A 15,781-nucleotide genomic window follows, 5' to 3' on the forward strand; every position below is an offset into this window, starting at 1 on the left:
GGCAGGTGTATGGCTAGCAAGTCTATTTTTAGTGGTATAGCCCATTTCCAGATCTCCTGTGCCAAGTTTGACAGAGGGGACGATTGGGTTCCCCCCTGTTTGTTTATATAAAACATCGTTGTGGTGTTGTCTGACTGTATTAGCACCTTCTGGTTGTACAGGTGTTTCTGAAAGGCCTAGAGGGCTAGCAACACAGTTTTCAGTTCCAAGTAGTTGATGTGCCTGACTGCATCTGTAGGGCTCCACAGACCCCTCACTCTGGGCCTGTTCATGTGTGCGCCCCACCCCTTCTGGGATGCGTCTGTGGTGATGGTCACTGTTGGGTCCGGTGGTGTTAGAGGTTTCCCTTCTGTTATTCTCTCCTTGGTCCACCACCTTATCTCTTCCTGCACCCTGTGCGTTACAGCCACTAGATCCTCCCAACTTCCTGTAGCTTGTGACCATTGTTGTTGCAGCCACTCTTGGAGTGGTCTCATTTGCAGGCGTACATTGGGGACCAGGTGTATGCATGATGCCATCATCTCCAAGATCTTGCTCACAGTCCTCACTGTCAGAGCTCGCCCCTTCTGGGAGTGACGTTTCTCCCTCAACAGACTGAGCGTTCTCTTCTCGCTCGGTAGGACTCTGCATTGGACGGTGTCGATCTGGGCTCCCAGGAAGATCTTCACCTGCTCTGGTTCCATTGAGCATTTTCCCCAGTGTATGGAGAACCCCAGGTTTGTTAGCGTTCTTGTCACCTGTTCTGCATGCTCTTTGCATGTCCTGTAACAGCTTGCCTTTACCAGCCAGTCGTCGAGGTAGGGGTAGACGTGTATCCCCATTCTTCTTAGGTGTGCGGCCACTGCTGCGAGGCATTTGGTGAACACCCTTGGTGCGGACTTTAGGCCGAACGCCAGGGTCGTGAATTGGTAGTGATCCTGGTTTACTGTGAACCTTAGCATGTGCTTGGGCTGCCTGTTCATGGGGATGTGCAGGTACGCATCTTTGAGGTCTATTGTAAACAGGAAGTCCCCTGCTTTTATTTGTGGGATGACCTCTTGTAGGGACGTCATTTTGAATTTTTGAGTTTTGACGTATTTGTTCAGGAACCGTAGGTCCAGGATGGGTCTTAGACTTTCGTCCACTTTTGGCACTAGGAAGTAGTTTGAGTACACTCCCTTGTTCCGTTCTTTGAAAGGAACTCGTTCGATTGCCGCTTTGAGGAGCAGTTCTTGGGCTTCCTCTTGCAGTAGTTGCAGCTCTTTTCCAGAGTGCTGTCTTTTCTTTGGTTTTCTGTTTGGTGGCCTCTTTTCTAATTCTATGCAGTATCCGTACTGCATGATATTGAGTATCCACTTGTCTGTTGTTATTTTCCTCCACTCCTGGAGAAAAAATCTTAATCTTCCTCCTACCGGTGTTACATGTTCCTCTGTGTCTTGTCCGTGTAGCCCCCTCCTCTTTGTTTTCCCGTGCTCCTCCCCCGGAGGGTTTGGGTGGTGGGGCACCTTCTCTCGTCTGAAGTCACTTAGAGGGGGGTTGTTCACCGCCTCTCCTTCTTTGGCCTCGTCCATTTCCTCTTGACCGAAAGGACTGGCCCCTGCTTTGGTAGTTCCAGCCTTGCCTCTCCTGGCCCTGGTGGCCCTGGTTGTCACTCTGTTGCCCCTGGTGGAAACTTTGGTGAGAATCTCCTCGCTGATTTCCACCTCTGCCGTTCGGTCTCCGTGTAGGAGTGCCCCTTCTCATCCCTCTGAACTGCAGGGCCCCCGTGGACCTTGCCGTCTTGTTGTCTTTCTTCAGTTGGGTGAGCTTATCATCAACTGGGGCTCCGAACAGTGTTTCACCGTTGAAGGGTGTGTTCAGGATGTTGTTCTGAACCTCAGCCTTGAATCCTGAGATCCTGAGCCAGGCTTGCCTTCTTTCTGTGATGCCTATAGCCATCAGTTTGCTGGATGTTTCTGCCCCATCCAAGGCTGTCTTCAGGCACGAATTGGAGATGCTCTTCCCCTCTTCCACAAGGTGTGATGCCCTCGCACGGTATTGTTCCGGAAGGGGCTTGAGCAACTGTCCCATCTCCTCCCAGTGTTGGTATTGATGCCTATTCAGGAGGGCATTGGAATTCGCCATCCGCCAGTACGTTGCGGCGTACCTCTCAATCTTCCTGCCAGTTAGATCCATCCTCCTGCTGCTTTCCTTGTCAGGTGGGGGTCCAGACGTTGTTGGGACGTTTGCCCTTTTCCTGGCTGTTGCAGCGATTATAGAATCTGCTGTGACGGAGCCCTTGATGTAAGCTGGGTCTTGGGAGGAGAATTTGTATTTCTTCTCCGTCCTCGGCGTTACTGATCTGCACGTAGCCGGGTCCTTGAAGGCTTCCTTCCCCTGGTCTGTGATACTCTTGAGCATGGGCAGGAACTGGCTTCTTGTCTGTATGGGGAGCAATGTCTCGAGCAGGAAGTCTGCTTCTGGCTTCTCCTCTTCCATCTTAACCCCATAGGCTGCTGCCGCCTTCCTTACCACCTCATTGTATGCCCCAATGTCATCCGGTGGTGAAGGCCTCGAGGGGTATGTTTCCACCGCCTCCTCTGGGTTTTCGGCCTCGATGTCCTGCCATTCCTGGTCTTGGGCCGTCGAGGAACCTGAGCCGTAGCTTGACTGCTGTTCCCCGTAATCCCCTTCTGTATAGTAGAGGTCTTCCTCCTCTTCGTGCTCCGAAGGTTCTGGGGTTTTCGGCAGCTCTTCGACGTCTAACTCCTCGGGCTCCTGTACCTCAGCGACGGTCGTTGCCGGCTTCGAGGGGATCTTGTAGCTTCTCATTTTTTCATCGAAATCCTTCCTTCTCTGAAGGATGTTCTCCATTTCGGCCTCGAGCCTCTTTCTCTGCATCTCAGCGGCCTGTTCGTCGTCGAGCATTTCGGCCGCCCTTTTCGGCGGCGACGAAGCTTTCTTTGGCTCCTTTTCTTTCGACGTCGAAGTTGAAGTCGAGGTCAAAGTCGAAGGCCCTCTTTCGGGTGCTTGCTTCGATGACCTTTGCTTTTCGCTGGTCTTCTGCCGCCGGGAGTCCTTCTCGGGGGATCCGCTGGGCTCTTTTTCGGAGGATGCAGCTTCGGTCGTCGATTTGTTCGATGCCGGTGGTCCTTTCGGGGCTTTGGGCTCAGACTTTCGAGAGTCTGCCTCTGGTTTTCGAGGCCCTGTGGGAGTTTTCGGGGTCGTAGACTCTACTTTTTCAGGTGTTTTCTTATCGGTCTCAGCGACCGTGAAGTCATCTGGGCCTTCGGCGATGTTGTCCTCGTCGTCTGTGGAGAGGCCAAGTTCATAAAGCGTCGGGGCTTGGCCCTTGCCCTGCATCGTGTGATGAGCCGTCCTCTGTCTCTCGAACTCGGAGTGTCTTCGGCTTGAAGACGGAGCAGGCGTTGCAGTCTCTGCTCTCGTGGTCGATAGGTAGGCAGAGGTTGCAGACTGGGTGCTGGTCCTTCTGTGCGAACTTGTGGTGGCAGTTCTTGCAGAATTTAAAGGGCGTCTTGTACATCCCTGCGCTCAGGGGGCCCCCTGTGTGTGCATTCCTCGAAGTACGTCGAAGATTGAGATTTTCTCCTTTCTTCGTCGTCTCCTCTCTAAAGGTCCTCTTCTCCCGATCTTCTCAGTTCTTCTCGGTTGAAGATTTGCAGTATTTTCTCCTTTCCTTCTCCAAAACTTCTGGAGCTTCACGCGACGATCCAGACCCAACGGCGGAAAAAAGAATCTGAAGATGGCGCCCAAGGGTGGTAGCTTCCGCCGGAAGCACGCCGACGTCACCGAGGGTACACCAAATGGTGGGACGTCAACGCCCACCTGGGCTACGACAAAAAACCCCCAAAAAAAACAACAACAAAAAAGTAGAGGAAAAAGACTACGATTCCGGACCCAACCACCAGATTGCGGAATATGCACAGCATAGTGAATCCAGAAAGATTCACGCTGCAAAACTTATTTTTAGACATCTGTTCATACCACCTCTACTGTAAATAGCATGTGTGGGTTACTATCACATAATTTAAAGGTACGTGAGTAGCGACCTCTAAAACGTGAAAGGCTAAGTCGACCTTGCAGGGAATCTAACTTATCTGCAGATCACACAATCTCAGAGTCAGTGAGGTGACGTCACAGAAAACAAATTACGGACGGGAAGGGGAGGTTGGAAACATCCAAGATGAAGGTGCGCGAAATAAATGTAGGAAAGAGGGGCAGTATAAGAGATAAGAAGATAATAGGCTTTGTCAGCGATGGCGGTTGCACAGGGGGGAGTTGGAGGTAAGACAGGGAAAGGGCAGGATGAGAGGCAGGGCAGAGGAAGAAACAGAGGGTGGGCGGAGACAGATGTGGGAAAGAAGGCGGGGCAGGAAAAGGGAGGGCAGAGGTGGGGCAAGAGGTTGGACAAAATGAAGAGGGACGCGGTGGGGGCAGAGGAGGAGCGAGGGTAAATGAGGGGCAAGAGGGCGGGGCGCTTGGTTAGGAGGAGGGGCGATTGGCAGGGGGTAGAAGGAGTGGGTTGGAAGACCAAAGGTGGTACTCAAAACTAGGGAAAGAGAAATCCCAGAGTCACGCACATTTTAAGAATCCTCTGTAATCACATCCCAGAGCCGAGAAGCCAGAAGAAAAGGACAAATATAGAAAGAGCAGAAATAGCCTGAAGAGTCCAGCGTGTTCCAGTGCCAAACAGGAGTCAGCCACAGGGCACCCACCGAAAACACAATCGCTCATTGCACCAAAAAGAGCAGCCCTGGCGAAGCGCTGCCTGGGCCGGACAGAACACCCAGGAGAGGAGGGGGGCTTGTGAGAAGGGGGGCACACGTGCCGGACAGAGGGAATGTGCAGGAGAGAAAGAACAGGGCGAGAGAGTATGCACTGAGTAAACGAAGGGAGAGATCTCTAGGGGATCACAAAGTAAGGATGTGAAAGGGACAAAGGTAGAAGCACAGAGAGGGAAGAGCAGAGATCGAAAGAAGAGAAAAGATAAATTAGCTTGCGAAGACAGAATGAAAGGCAAGGGCAACTAAACAGTTAAGATAAAAGGAGACACGGACTGGCGGCCGTGAAACTGAAAGTACGGCCGGCCGGGAATAATTAGGGGGGGCACACGTGCCGGACAGAGGGAATGCGCAGGAGAGAAAGAACAGGGCGAGAGAGGACGCACTGAGTAAACAAAGGGAGAGATCTCTAGGGGATCACAAAATAAGGATGTGAAAGGGACAAAGGTAGAAGCAGAGAGGGAAGAGCAGAGAACGAAAGAAGAGAAAAGATAAATTAGCTTGCGAAGACAGAATGAAAGACAAGTGCAACTAAGCAGTTAAAATAAAAGGAGACACGGCCTGGCGGCCGTTTAACTGAAAGTACGGCCGGACGTGAATAATTAGGGGAGGAGAAATGGCTGAGTCAGAGCGCACGCTGGGGGGAATGAAAGGCTTTGATGCAGCAGGGGCGTAGCGGGAAGAGCTGCTGGCGGCACCAAGCTGGGGAACAGATGGCTGGCTTTGATGTGCACTCGCTTTTTAGGTCAATGCGCTTGCGCATTGACCGAAAAAGCGCACGGGCACAGCATCAAATCGCCAGTTTGGTAAGCTCTGGATAAGCCCCTATATTTCTCGCCAGCTATGCGCAAGCGCATCAGCAGGCGAGCCCTAAAGAGATAGATGTTGTCTATTTTGTAGGAATGCTGCGATGGCAGCGAGGTGTAGCCTGATAGATGTGTAGGCTAAGTTACACTTTTGAAGGTGTAGTAGGTATCCTATGATGTGTTGAATAGACATGCGTAAAGTATTAATTTGGTTGTTTTGGCAGTATATGACCAACCGTTTCCACTTAGCAGCATAACATGCTCTAATAGTGGGGCGTCTATCTTCTTTGATAACGTTCATACATTCTGGGGGAAGGTTGAGGTAACCGAACTATGACCTCAGGAGCCAGATCGCTAGGTTGAGCGGAGCTGGGTCCGGGTGACTGATCTCTCCATGGTTCTGTGTTAATAGGCGTGGAGATAGGTTTTTGGTGTGGTACTACAGACATCTGCAACAGCATGGTGTACCATGGTTGCCTGGCTCAAGTTGGAGCGACTAGGATGAGCATTAGGGAATGTTGCTGTAGTTTGCGTACCACTAACGGAAGTAGTGGGAGAGGAAGAAAAGCGTACGCAAATAGTTCTGACCAATTCATCCATATCGCATTACCTTTAGACAATGGGTGTGGGTATCTGGAGGCAAAGTTTGGGCATTTTGCATTTTCATGGGTGGCGAAGAGGTCTATCTGAGGTTGTCCCCACATTTGAAAGAACGGATGAAGAACTTGCAGGTGAAGTTCCCACTCGTGGATCTGCTGTGTTTGACGACTTAGCAGATCTGCTATAGTGTTTTGCACTCCTGGGACATGTTGGGCTAAGAGAAAGATCTTTAGTGGTATAGCCCAACTCCATATCTGCTGTGCTAAAAGAGAGCTGCAGAGAGTGTCCCCCCCCTTGTTTGTTTAGGTAGTACATAGCTGTCATATTGTTTGTGCGGACTAAGACTAAGACAGCTTTGCCTGACACTTGAGTTTGAAATGCTTTTAGGGCTAGAAACACAGCTAGCAACTTTAAGTGGTTGATGTGGAGTAGCTTCTGTTGCGGTGTCCACCTGCCTTGCATGGTGTGATGCAGTAGGTGAGCTCCCCAGCCGGAGAGCGATGCATCCGCTGTCATGACTTTCAGGAACTGGCTCTAGAAACGGTCGCCCTTTGGAAAGGTTTTTGGTGTTCCACCATTGCAGAGAACGATGAGTCCGGCCATCTACCAACACTAGGTCTGTCAGTTGACCTTGAGCCTGGGTCCATTGGCGTGCTAGACACTGGACGCATTTGCAGTCTTGTGTGAGGTACTACAAATATGCAAGATGCCATCATCCCTATGAGCTGCATGAACACTCGAGCTGGTAGCGAGTGTTGCGGTTTGAATTTTGTTAGGAGAGCTTGTGCACTTGTTATCCTTGCTAGAGAGGGATAAGCTAGTGTTAGTTGGGTGTTTCTTGTAGCGCCGAGATACTGTTGTATGTGCGAGGGTTGAAGGTGCGATTTGGTGTGATTTACTGTGAATCCTAAGTCGTGAAGCAGTTGAATAGTAGCGTGAGTGTGTTGCACACACTGGCTGTATGAGCTGGCTTTTATGAGCCAGTCGTCCAGATATGGGAAGACATGAATATGTGGTCTTCTTGACTGTGCTGCTACTACTGCTAGGCATTTGGTAAATACCCTTGGCGCTATTGTGACTCCGAATGGGAGCACTTTGAACTGGTAGTGCTGCCAGTCTAGCACAAATCTGAGATATTTTCTGTGCGCTGTGTGGCTGGGAATATGGAAGTAGGCGTCCTTGAGATCTAGAGTGACAAGGAAGTCTTTTAGTACCAGCAGTGGAAGGACTTGTTGGAGTGTGACCACATGAAAATGATCCGACTGTATGTAAATGTTTAGAGGTCTGAGGTCTAGGATGGGTCTTAGAGATCCGTCCTTCTTTGATATTAGAAAATATAGGCAGTATACTCCTTTGTTTTTGTGATGCTCTAGAACTACTTCTATTGCATTTTTTTGCAGGAGGGATATTACCTCCTGTCTGAGCAATGTTAAATGTTCCTGTGACATTTGGCGCTGCTTGGGTGGTATGTTGGGGGGGGGGGGGGGGGGGGGGTAGATGTTAGTTCCAGACAATAACCTGATTGAATTATTTAGAGCACCCACCTGTCTGATGTGATGTTTTCCCAGGCCGGCAGGTATTGTTGGAGTCTTCACCCGACAGGAGTGGAATGGGACGGGGGAAGGGAGTCATTGGGTAGAGGCAGAGCGAAAGTTATTACTTTTACCTCTGCCTTTGTTATTGTTACCCCTGTAACCCCCCCTTTGGTAGCCCTTGCTGTAAGGACTGTGTAGGGGCTTTGTACGAGGTAGAAGCTGTGTCTGAAGTATATCCCCTGGTGGCACCTCGATAGGATGAGCGACAAAATGAACGTCTAGGAGCCTGCGACTGCAGGGCTCACATAGATTTGGCGGTGTCTGTATCCTTTTTTATTTTTTGTAGTGATACATCTACGTTGGGTCCAAATAGGTGTTGCTCCTCAAAGGGCTGACTAAGAATGGCACTTTGTACCTCAGGTTTGAACCCTGATATACGTAGCCAGGCGTGTCTGCGTAGTAAAACGCTGGGGTTAACTGCCCTAGAGGCAGTATCTGCTGCATCGAGTTCACACCGAATAGAGGTGTTTGTGATGTTTTTCCCCTCTTGGATAAGCTAGTTTATTGTATCCTTGTACTTGTCAGGGAGGTGCCTCATTAATGACTCTAGCTCGTCATAATGTGCCCTGTCATATCTGGCTAATAATGCCTGTGTATTGGCTATACGCCACGTTTGCTGCTTGAGACCCTGTTCTTTTACCTGATGCGTCAAGTAGCTTAGACTCCTTATCTGGTGGTGCAGCCTCCCCTGATGACTGAGTTTGCTCTCTTGCGTGCATTGGAAACTACAAGTGAGTCTAATGGTACTGGACCTTTAATCCTTTAATGTATGCTGGGTCTGAGGGAGCAGCTTTATGTTTTTTCTCTATACGAGGGTTAATGACCCGAGTTCTGACTGGGTCCTTGAAGACTTCAGAGGCATGCTTGATCACTCCTTTGCGGTACGAAAGGGGGTGGTGATGGACGGAGCATCTGAATCAATCAAACACTCACACCCAGTCAAAAGATCTGGGTTTAATCCATCACCGTTCTTTAGCCCACTCTGCCACCCCAGTTCATGGCTATATGCAAATCAGTCTGACCCTGTGCCTCATGTGAACAGTCCAGCCCGAACTGCCAAGCATGTCTTCCCTGGACCGGAAACAAGCTTCCGAGGACCGGTTTCTGGCATTCCAGCCGTCTTCAGCCCGGCTTGCTTGAATCCAGTGGCAAAGTGAGCAAGGTACTCACGTCTGAGCATACCCTGCCACACTTATGGCGGCCAAAAGCGGTACAAAAGGGGGTGGTGATGGACTGAGCATCTGAATCAATCAAACGCTCACACCCAGTCAAAAGATCTGGGTTTAATCCATCACCGTTCTTTAGCCCACTCTGCCACCCCAGTTCAGACATGGCTATATGCAAATCAGTCTGACCCTGTGCCTCATGGGAACAGTCTAGCCCGAACTGCCAAGCATGTCTTCCCTGGACCGGAAACAAGCTTCCGAGGACCGGGGTGGCTGAGTGAGCTAAAGAATGGTGATGGATTAAACCCAGATCAGTTGACTGGGGGTGAGTGTTTGATTTGCTCAAGCGCTCCGTCCATCATCCCCTTTAGTATCGCTTTGTTCGCCCTAAGTGTGGCAGGGTATGCTCAGACGTGAGTCCCTTGCTCACTTGGCCACTGGATTCAAGATAGCCTGGCTGATGAGGATTATGAATCCGAAACCGGTCCCAGGATGCTTGTTTCCGGACCAGGGAAGACATGGCTTGGCAGTTCGGGCTGGACTGTTCCCATAAGGCACAGGGTCAGACTGATTTGCATATAGCCATGTCTGAACTGGGGTGGCTGAGTGAACTAAAGAATGGTGATGGATTAAACCCAGATCAGTTGACTGGGGGTGAGTGTTTGATTTGCTCAAGCGCTCCGTCCATCATCCCCTTTTGTATCGCTTTGATCACTCCTTTGAGCATCGGTAAAATGGATGAAGACCTTTGTGCATTATCAAAGGTATCCATTAGGAAGTCTTCCTCAACCGGGCCTGTAAGCATGTCCACTCCATGATATTGTGCAGCCCTGTGAATTAATTCATTAAACCCTATTGTGTCTTCTGGTGGGGAAGGCCTCGAGGGGTATAAATCATCCTGAGTGACATTTGGGACATCTGGGGTGGTATAATCATCCCACAGGTCAGGGGATCCTGTAGGCGTGGGTGGATCAGGTATGTTACCCCCCCATATCATCAGAGCCATCATCCCTGTCTGGTATGCTGGAGGATGCTGGGGAATGCTGTGGTATGGGAGGATGTGGTGATGGTACAGGTGAAAGAGAAGGGGAAGGCAGTCTTAGGGGAGAGGTAGCCATGTCCTCCATCTTTGAATGCGGAGCTGGTGCGTCCAGTGGTTGCTTTTTTGAAGCCAAAACTTAGTGTCCAGTGATTGGATCCTTAGCTTTAGTCTTTTGAGCAGGGTCTGGCTAAGGTAAATGCTCTGCAGGAGGGTGATCTTTTGGTGCGGAGGAAGGCTTGGGCACCGAAATGGCTTGTTTTGGTTTCTTGACCATGTCTTTCACTGGGGAAGGGGGATTCTTTTTCGGCTCCGAGGCTTTTTTCAGTTCCGGTATGTTTTTTGGATCCGATGTTTTTTTGGAATCCGAAGCGGGTTTGCTTGGTTCCGACCTGGGTTCTGGTGCCGAAGGAGTAGTGGTATGTTCCGGCACCGATGGTTTGGATGTAGTTGTAGTCGGTGCCGTTGTCTTTTTCGGTGCCGGTAAATGTAGCCTGAGTCGCCTGAAAGCTTAATTGGCTTCTTAGCCGGGCCCAAAGGTGGGGCAGTAGAAGCAGAGTGCCGGTGTGCACCCGAGCCCGAGGGTGTGACCGGGGCCTTCTGTGTCGAGGAAGGGTCGGGGTCGACGGTCTTACTTATGACCCACTGCGCTGGAGTGATGTCCTCGACCTCAGAATCTTATGCCTCGGAGCTGCTGTCGACGTCGTGTTGTTCTGGAACGTTGATGCCTTCTTCGAATATGTCATCCGGAGTTGAAGATCTTAGAGCCATTGTTCTCCTCGCTCTTCGGTCCCGTATAGTCTTTTTGGAGCGGAAAGAAGCACAAGCTGAACAGTCCTTTGCCTCGTGCTCCGGAGAGAGGCGGAGGTTACACACCTCATGAAGGTCGGTGTGGGGAAACTTCACCCACATTGAGGACACTTTTTAAATTGCGTCCTTTCCATGAGCTGGAGTCGAGGCCTAGCTAGGCCATAAGGCAGTCGACGACGACCGGAATCTAGATCCTCGATGTTGAAAGTTGGTGAGGATTGCTCGCCGAAGGAAATCGGTTCCAACACGGAGCGCTGGAAACACATCCGAGCCCGGTGGCGGAAAAAAACTATCTGGGGATGGAGCCGATGCCCATGTGCAGTATCATCCAAAGGAGGAGTCCCCTATCATGTGACTTCCAAAGACTTTTGCAACTGCAAACATCCGGACCCAACACTAGGTGGCCATCTATGCATAGTGTGTAATCTGCAGCTCATATGCCTCGAACATACGTTTTAGCAGTGTCCTGTGACAGGATACTTCTTGTCTGTTTCATTTTGCCATTTTTTCAGGTTAAAGCACGAAGGTTGCAGGCATCTTTCAAATATTTTGGTGAAGTTATTTTCAGTGCTGCACATCTGCTTCGTCTCGGTAAAGAATTCCTTTCTGTCTCGATTTTCAAACATGTTAATTAACGTTGAATATTAATCCTGCTGCTGTTCATGCCATGACAACTGCTGCTTGAAAGGCGATGTCTGAAAGCTCAATAGTCTGAGATGAAAGGATGACAGGACTTTAGGTAAAAATGTAGGATTGGGTCTTAGGAGTACTCAGTCTTGATGCATTTGAAAGAAAGTCTTCTGTAGAATGAGCCCTTCTATTTCACAAACTCTTCTCAATGAGGCAATTAGAACTAGAAATGCAACCTTCCTTGAAAGGTACTGAGGTGGACAGGAAAGTAAAGACTCAAAAGGGGTCCCATGAGTCTAGTTAGTAGCACATTGAGATTCCAAACTGAAGCAGGTGGTGTTCTTGGTAGTATTATCCTTTTTAAACTTTCCATGAACGCTTTGACAACTGGAATTTAAAACAATGTTCATTTTGTAGGTACGAAGCTGCAAGCGGAAAATGTATAGACTAGTAGGCTAGGCTCAAGATAGATAGATTGAATTGTCTAGGATCTGTGTGCCTGATTGTGCTTGATTTTGTGAGAGACGGTCCTCCTGCCTGTTGGTGAACTTCAAGAGGAACTACCAACAACTCAAGTAGGGTGGTAGACCATGGTTGTTGGCCCATGTTTGAGTTAATAGAATTAGGTTAAGAGGTTTCCCTAAGCTTTCTCACCAAATATGAAGGTAGTGGGAGAAACGGAAAGGTGTAGGCAAATATACCTGACCAATTCATCCATAGGGTATTGCCCTGTGAGTGTAGGTGATGAAACCTGGAGGGGACGTTTTGTGTTCTCTGCTGTTGCAAATATATATATGCCTGGTGTTCCCAAGCTTGAAAGGATTGCTGAAGGACTTGTGGGTAGAGTCAATACTCATGGACTTGTTGCTGAGTCCTGCTCAAGAGGCCTGCAAAGTCGTTATCTACTCCTGGAAGATCTTCTGCCAGGAGGTAAATGTGATGTTACTGTTGCAAAGTCATCCTGTGCCCTGGCCACCCCCCCAACTTGTTGCTGACTAGTACTGGTGGTAACGGACTATGACTGGTCCTGGGCTCTGCCTAACCAGGCCCGAGGCCAGTGCTATGCTAAAGACACATGCAGAATACAGTGAGAACAACTACACACACTAGGGTACACTATGGATGAGGGTACCCGTGATTGGCATGACCCCCCCTATAAGGCCTGTTACATATAGGGTAGGGGGGTTGAAACTACCTTCAAATCCCTAGTATAGAATAGGGCAGGGCAGTTTAGGGGCTAGTAGCCTTTTCTGCACTGGCATGTGTGCACTGCTGGAGCCTGAGGTCAGTTTAAAAATCCGCCATATGTTACAGGACTGCTTTTGAAATGACAAGGGGGTCCAAACACTACGTTTGTGTTTAGAGACACTTAAAAATGAATAAACTACAATGTTTGGACATGGTAGGGACCACCCAGGGCCTCCTCTAGGAGTTCTAGGGGTGGTGGTCAGGTACTTATAAGAAGAATCCTTATAAAAAGGATTTGTATATGCCCTGGGGTTAGTGAAGTGGACATTTCACTTCCCACATTGTTGTAAAGTAATTCCCAAAATCGAATTTTGTGCTAGGAGCACTGTGAAATGAGGATCTGCAAAATTTGTATATATTCAGTACCCCTAAAGTCTTTCCTAGATGTTCCAAGGCTTGGGGGTCCTGTTAAGCAGGGCCCTTATAAAACCTGTTTTATAGGCCCTGGTATTGGATAAATTGCCCAGTTTTTTTTCCACTGCAGATCCCCAGCCCATAGGTTAACAGTGGAAAAGGTTATTAGTTAATAACTGGAGCAAGAAAAGCCATAAAACTAGGATTAAAGGACTCAGTGGAATGGTAATGATAAATCCAACAATATGGTATTGTTGAATTTCTTGTAAAAAAAAAAAAAAAATAACAAAAGAAGAACATACAGGAAGTTCTAAGAAGTTTGTGTCTGCAAGCCAAAATTCAACCTTGTACTGCTCTGTCCTGATTGGTCATAGATAAGAGAGTGAGCCTGGCTGCTTTGAAGAGGTGATGATAAATGACCCCTGGGGTTAGGAAGTCTCTTGGGGAGGAGAAGTTGCTGGCCATAGGAATGCCAGGGGGAGGGGCAGTAAATCATGCTCTTCAAGGGAAGGGGGAGAAAAGCTATTTATTTATTTATTCAAAGTTTTATATAGCGCGAACAAGATCCTTACAGATATCAGAGCGCTTCACAGAGACAGGGGTAGGGGCAGCAGGAATGAACAGGGATAATGGGAGCAGTATAATAGTCACTAACATAGTAGGATAATAATAACGTACAGAAAACATATCAATATACAATCCGGTAAACAAGTAATATAAGACGGCACAAGTCATCAATCCCACTACAGAAGTGTTCAGGTAGACCTTGGATGTGTGGATGGCTTATACCAATTTCTTAGGATAGAGAGAACACTGAGTGGGGGCATCGGGAGGGTGATACAGTGTACCAAAGTGTATCATATATTGGTCGGTAGTAAGAGAGTAGCGTAGTAGTGTCACCATCAAGTAGAAGTATAGTGCCAGAGGACAAGGTGAACAGTGATACAAAGCGATGCAGAGTCTCTGATCCAGTACCTATAAAGTTCAGGAGATCTTGGCCAGAAGGATGGTTTTCATCTCTTTCTTGAAGAGTGCAGTGGAGGAGATGAGCCTGGTTTCAGGAGGGAGCGCATTCCAGATCCTGGGTGCCATTCCTGAGAAGGAGCGCTTGTATGTTTTCTCTTTCCGGAATCTACGAGGTTTCAGGAGTAGATTTTTTGTACTTCTATTGGATCACGAACCTCCTGATATAGACAACTTTTGAGCGAGGTAGTTGGGTGCATTGTGGTGCACGGCCGCGTGTGTCATAACGGCAATTTTTAGCTGTATTCTGGCTTCAAAAGGCAGCCATTTTAGAGACTTTAAGTCTGGGGATATATATGCGAGTGTTTTCTTGAGCCAGTAATGAGTCTCGCGGCAGCGTTCAGGGAGGCTCTTAGGGGTGCTGTTGTGGATAGCGGGAGTCCGCTGAGGGCCACAATTCCGTAGTCTATTCGAGGGATGACTAAAGCTTGTACAGCAGTTTGGAAGTCTTCGGCAGGGAGGAAGGGTTTAATTTTCCTCAGTGTGTTGATTTGGAAGTTAGCACCTGTTGTGGCTTTGCTAATGTGCTGCTGCATGTTGAGCTTGGCATCGAATGTGATGCCTAGGGATTTCGCCGAATCCACGATGGTAGGTTGGACATTGAGTGCTGTTAGGTTATTGAGCCAGGTTTGGGTGGTGGAAATTTTCGCCGGGGTGAGATGAGTAGGAACTCAGTTTTCAGAGCATTTAGCTTGAGGTGATTATCGGCCAGCCAAGATTGAGTGTTAATAAGTGTGGAATTCAGATGTTTGATTTCTTCCGGGGATTGTAGCTTTAGGTAAAGTTGTGTGTCGTCGGCGTACATATGGAATTGGACATTGGAAGCTTGGAGCAAGGTGGCGAGCGGTTCCATGACGAGGTTGAACAGTGTGGGGGAGAGGGAGGATCCTTGTGGAACACCTAGATCTGCAGGCACAGGTTTAGATAGCACATTGTCGATCTTGAACTTCTGAGACCGGTTATGAAGGAAGGACGAAAACCATTTGAGAACAGTTCCCGATAGACCCATTCTAGTGCTTAGCAGCTCCAGCAAGTTCTCATGTTTGACCGTGTCAAATGCTGAAGAGAGGTCAAGAAGGATGAGGAGGCAAGACTCATTGCGATCAAGGATTTGGAGGGCGTCATCAATTATGTGTGTCATAGCTGTTTCCGTGCTATGTTTCGCTCGGAAGCCTGATTGATGAGGGTTGAGGAGGTCAAATTGGTCAATGTGTTTAGTTAGTTGGAGTTGGACACATTTCTCCAGCAGTTTGGCCAGGGTGGGGAGATTGGTGATGGGACGGTAATTGTTTAGGTCAGACGGATCAGCTGTAGGTTTCTTGAGTATAGGCGTGACTTGCCCCACCTTGAGGGAGTCTGGAATGAGACCTTGTTGCAGGGAGCTGTTGATGATTTTGGTCCAGAGAGGGAGGAGCAAGGGGATGAAGTCTTTTACAGCATTAGCAGGTAGGGGGTCTGTGAGGTGATTAGAGGGCTTCAAGGTGCAGAGCAGTTTGTGTATTGCTTCTTCCGAGTAGGTATCGAAGTATAAACATCAATTTCATTTACAACTCTCCTCTTTGCCCAAGGCAGATGCCAGGCTTAAGAAATGAATTAGGAGATGCAAGGGGGAGAGACAAAGGAGATTAGCCATCCTATGGGTGTGTTTAGCCAGCTCTTCTCCCTCTGCTGAAAATTCGGTCATTGAATTTTGGAAGAATAGTGGTTTCTGGGTTAGTATTTTGCCACACTTTGGAGGAAGTGGTCATGC

The 15,781-nt window shown here is 48.8% G+C and overlaps 1 protein-coding gene across 12 annotated transcripts in view; it reads right to left on the minus strand.

Moving 5' to 3' along the window:
• Positions 1–15,781, minus strand: part of WIZ (WIZ zinc finger) — a 731,163-nt gene that overhangs the window by 181,700 nt on the left and 533,682 nt on the right. The window lies entirely within an intron of this gene.

This window comes from Lissotriton helveticus, chromosome 1_1 (genome assembly GCF_964261635.1).
Source record: "Lissotriton helveticus chromosome 1_1, aLisHel1.1, whole genome shotgun sequence".
NCBI classification, from domain to species: domain Eukaryota; kingdom Metazoa; phylum Chordata; class Amphibia; order Caudata; family Salamandridae; genus Lissotriton; species Lissotriton helveticus.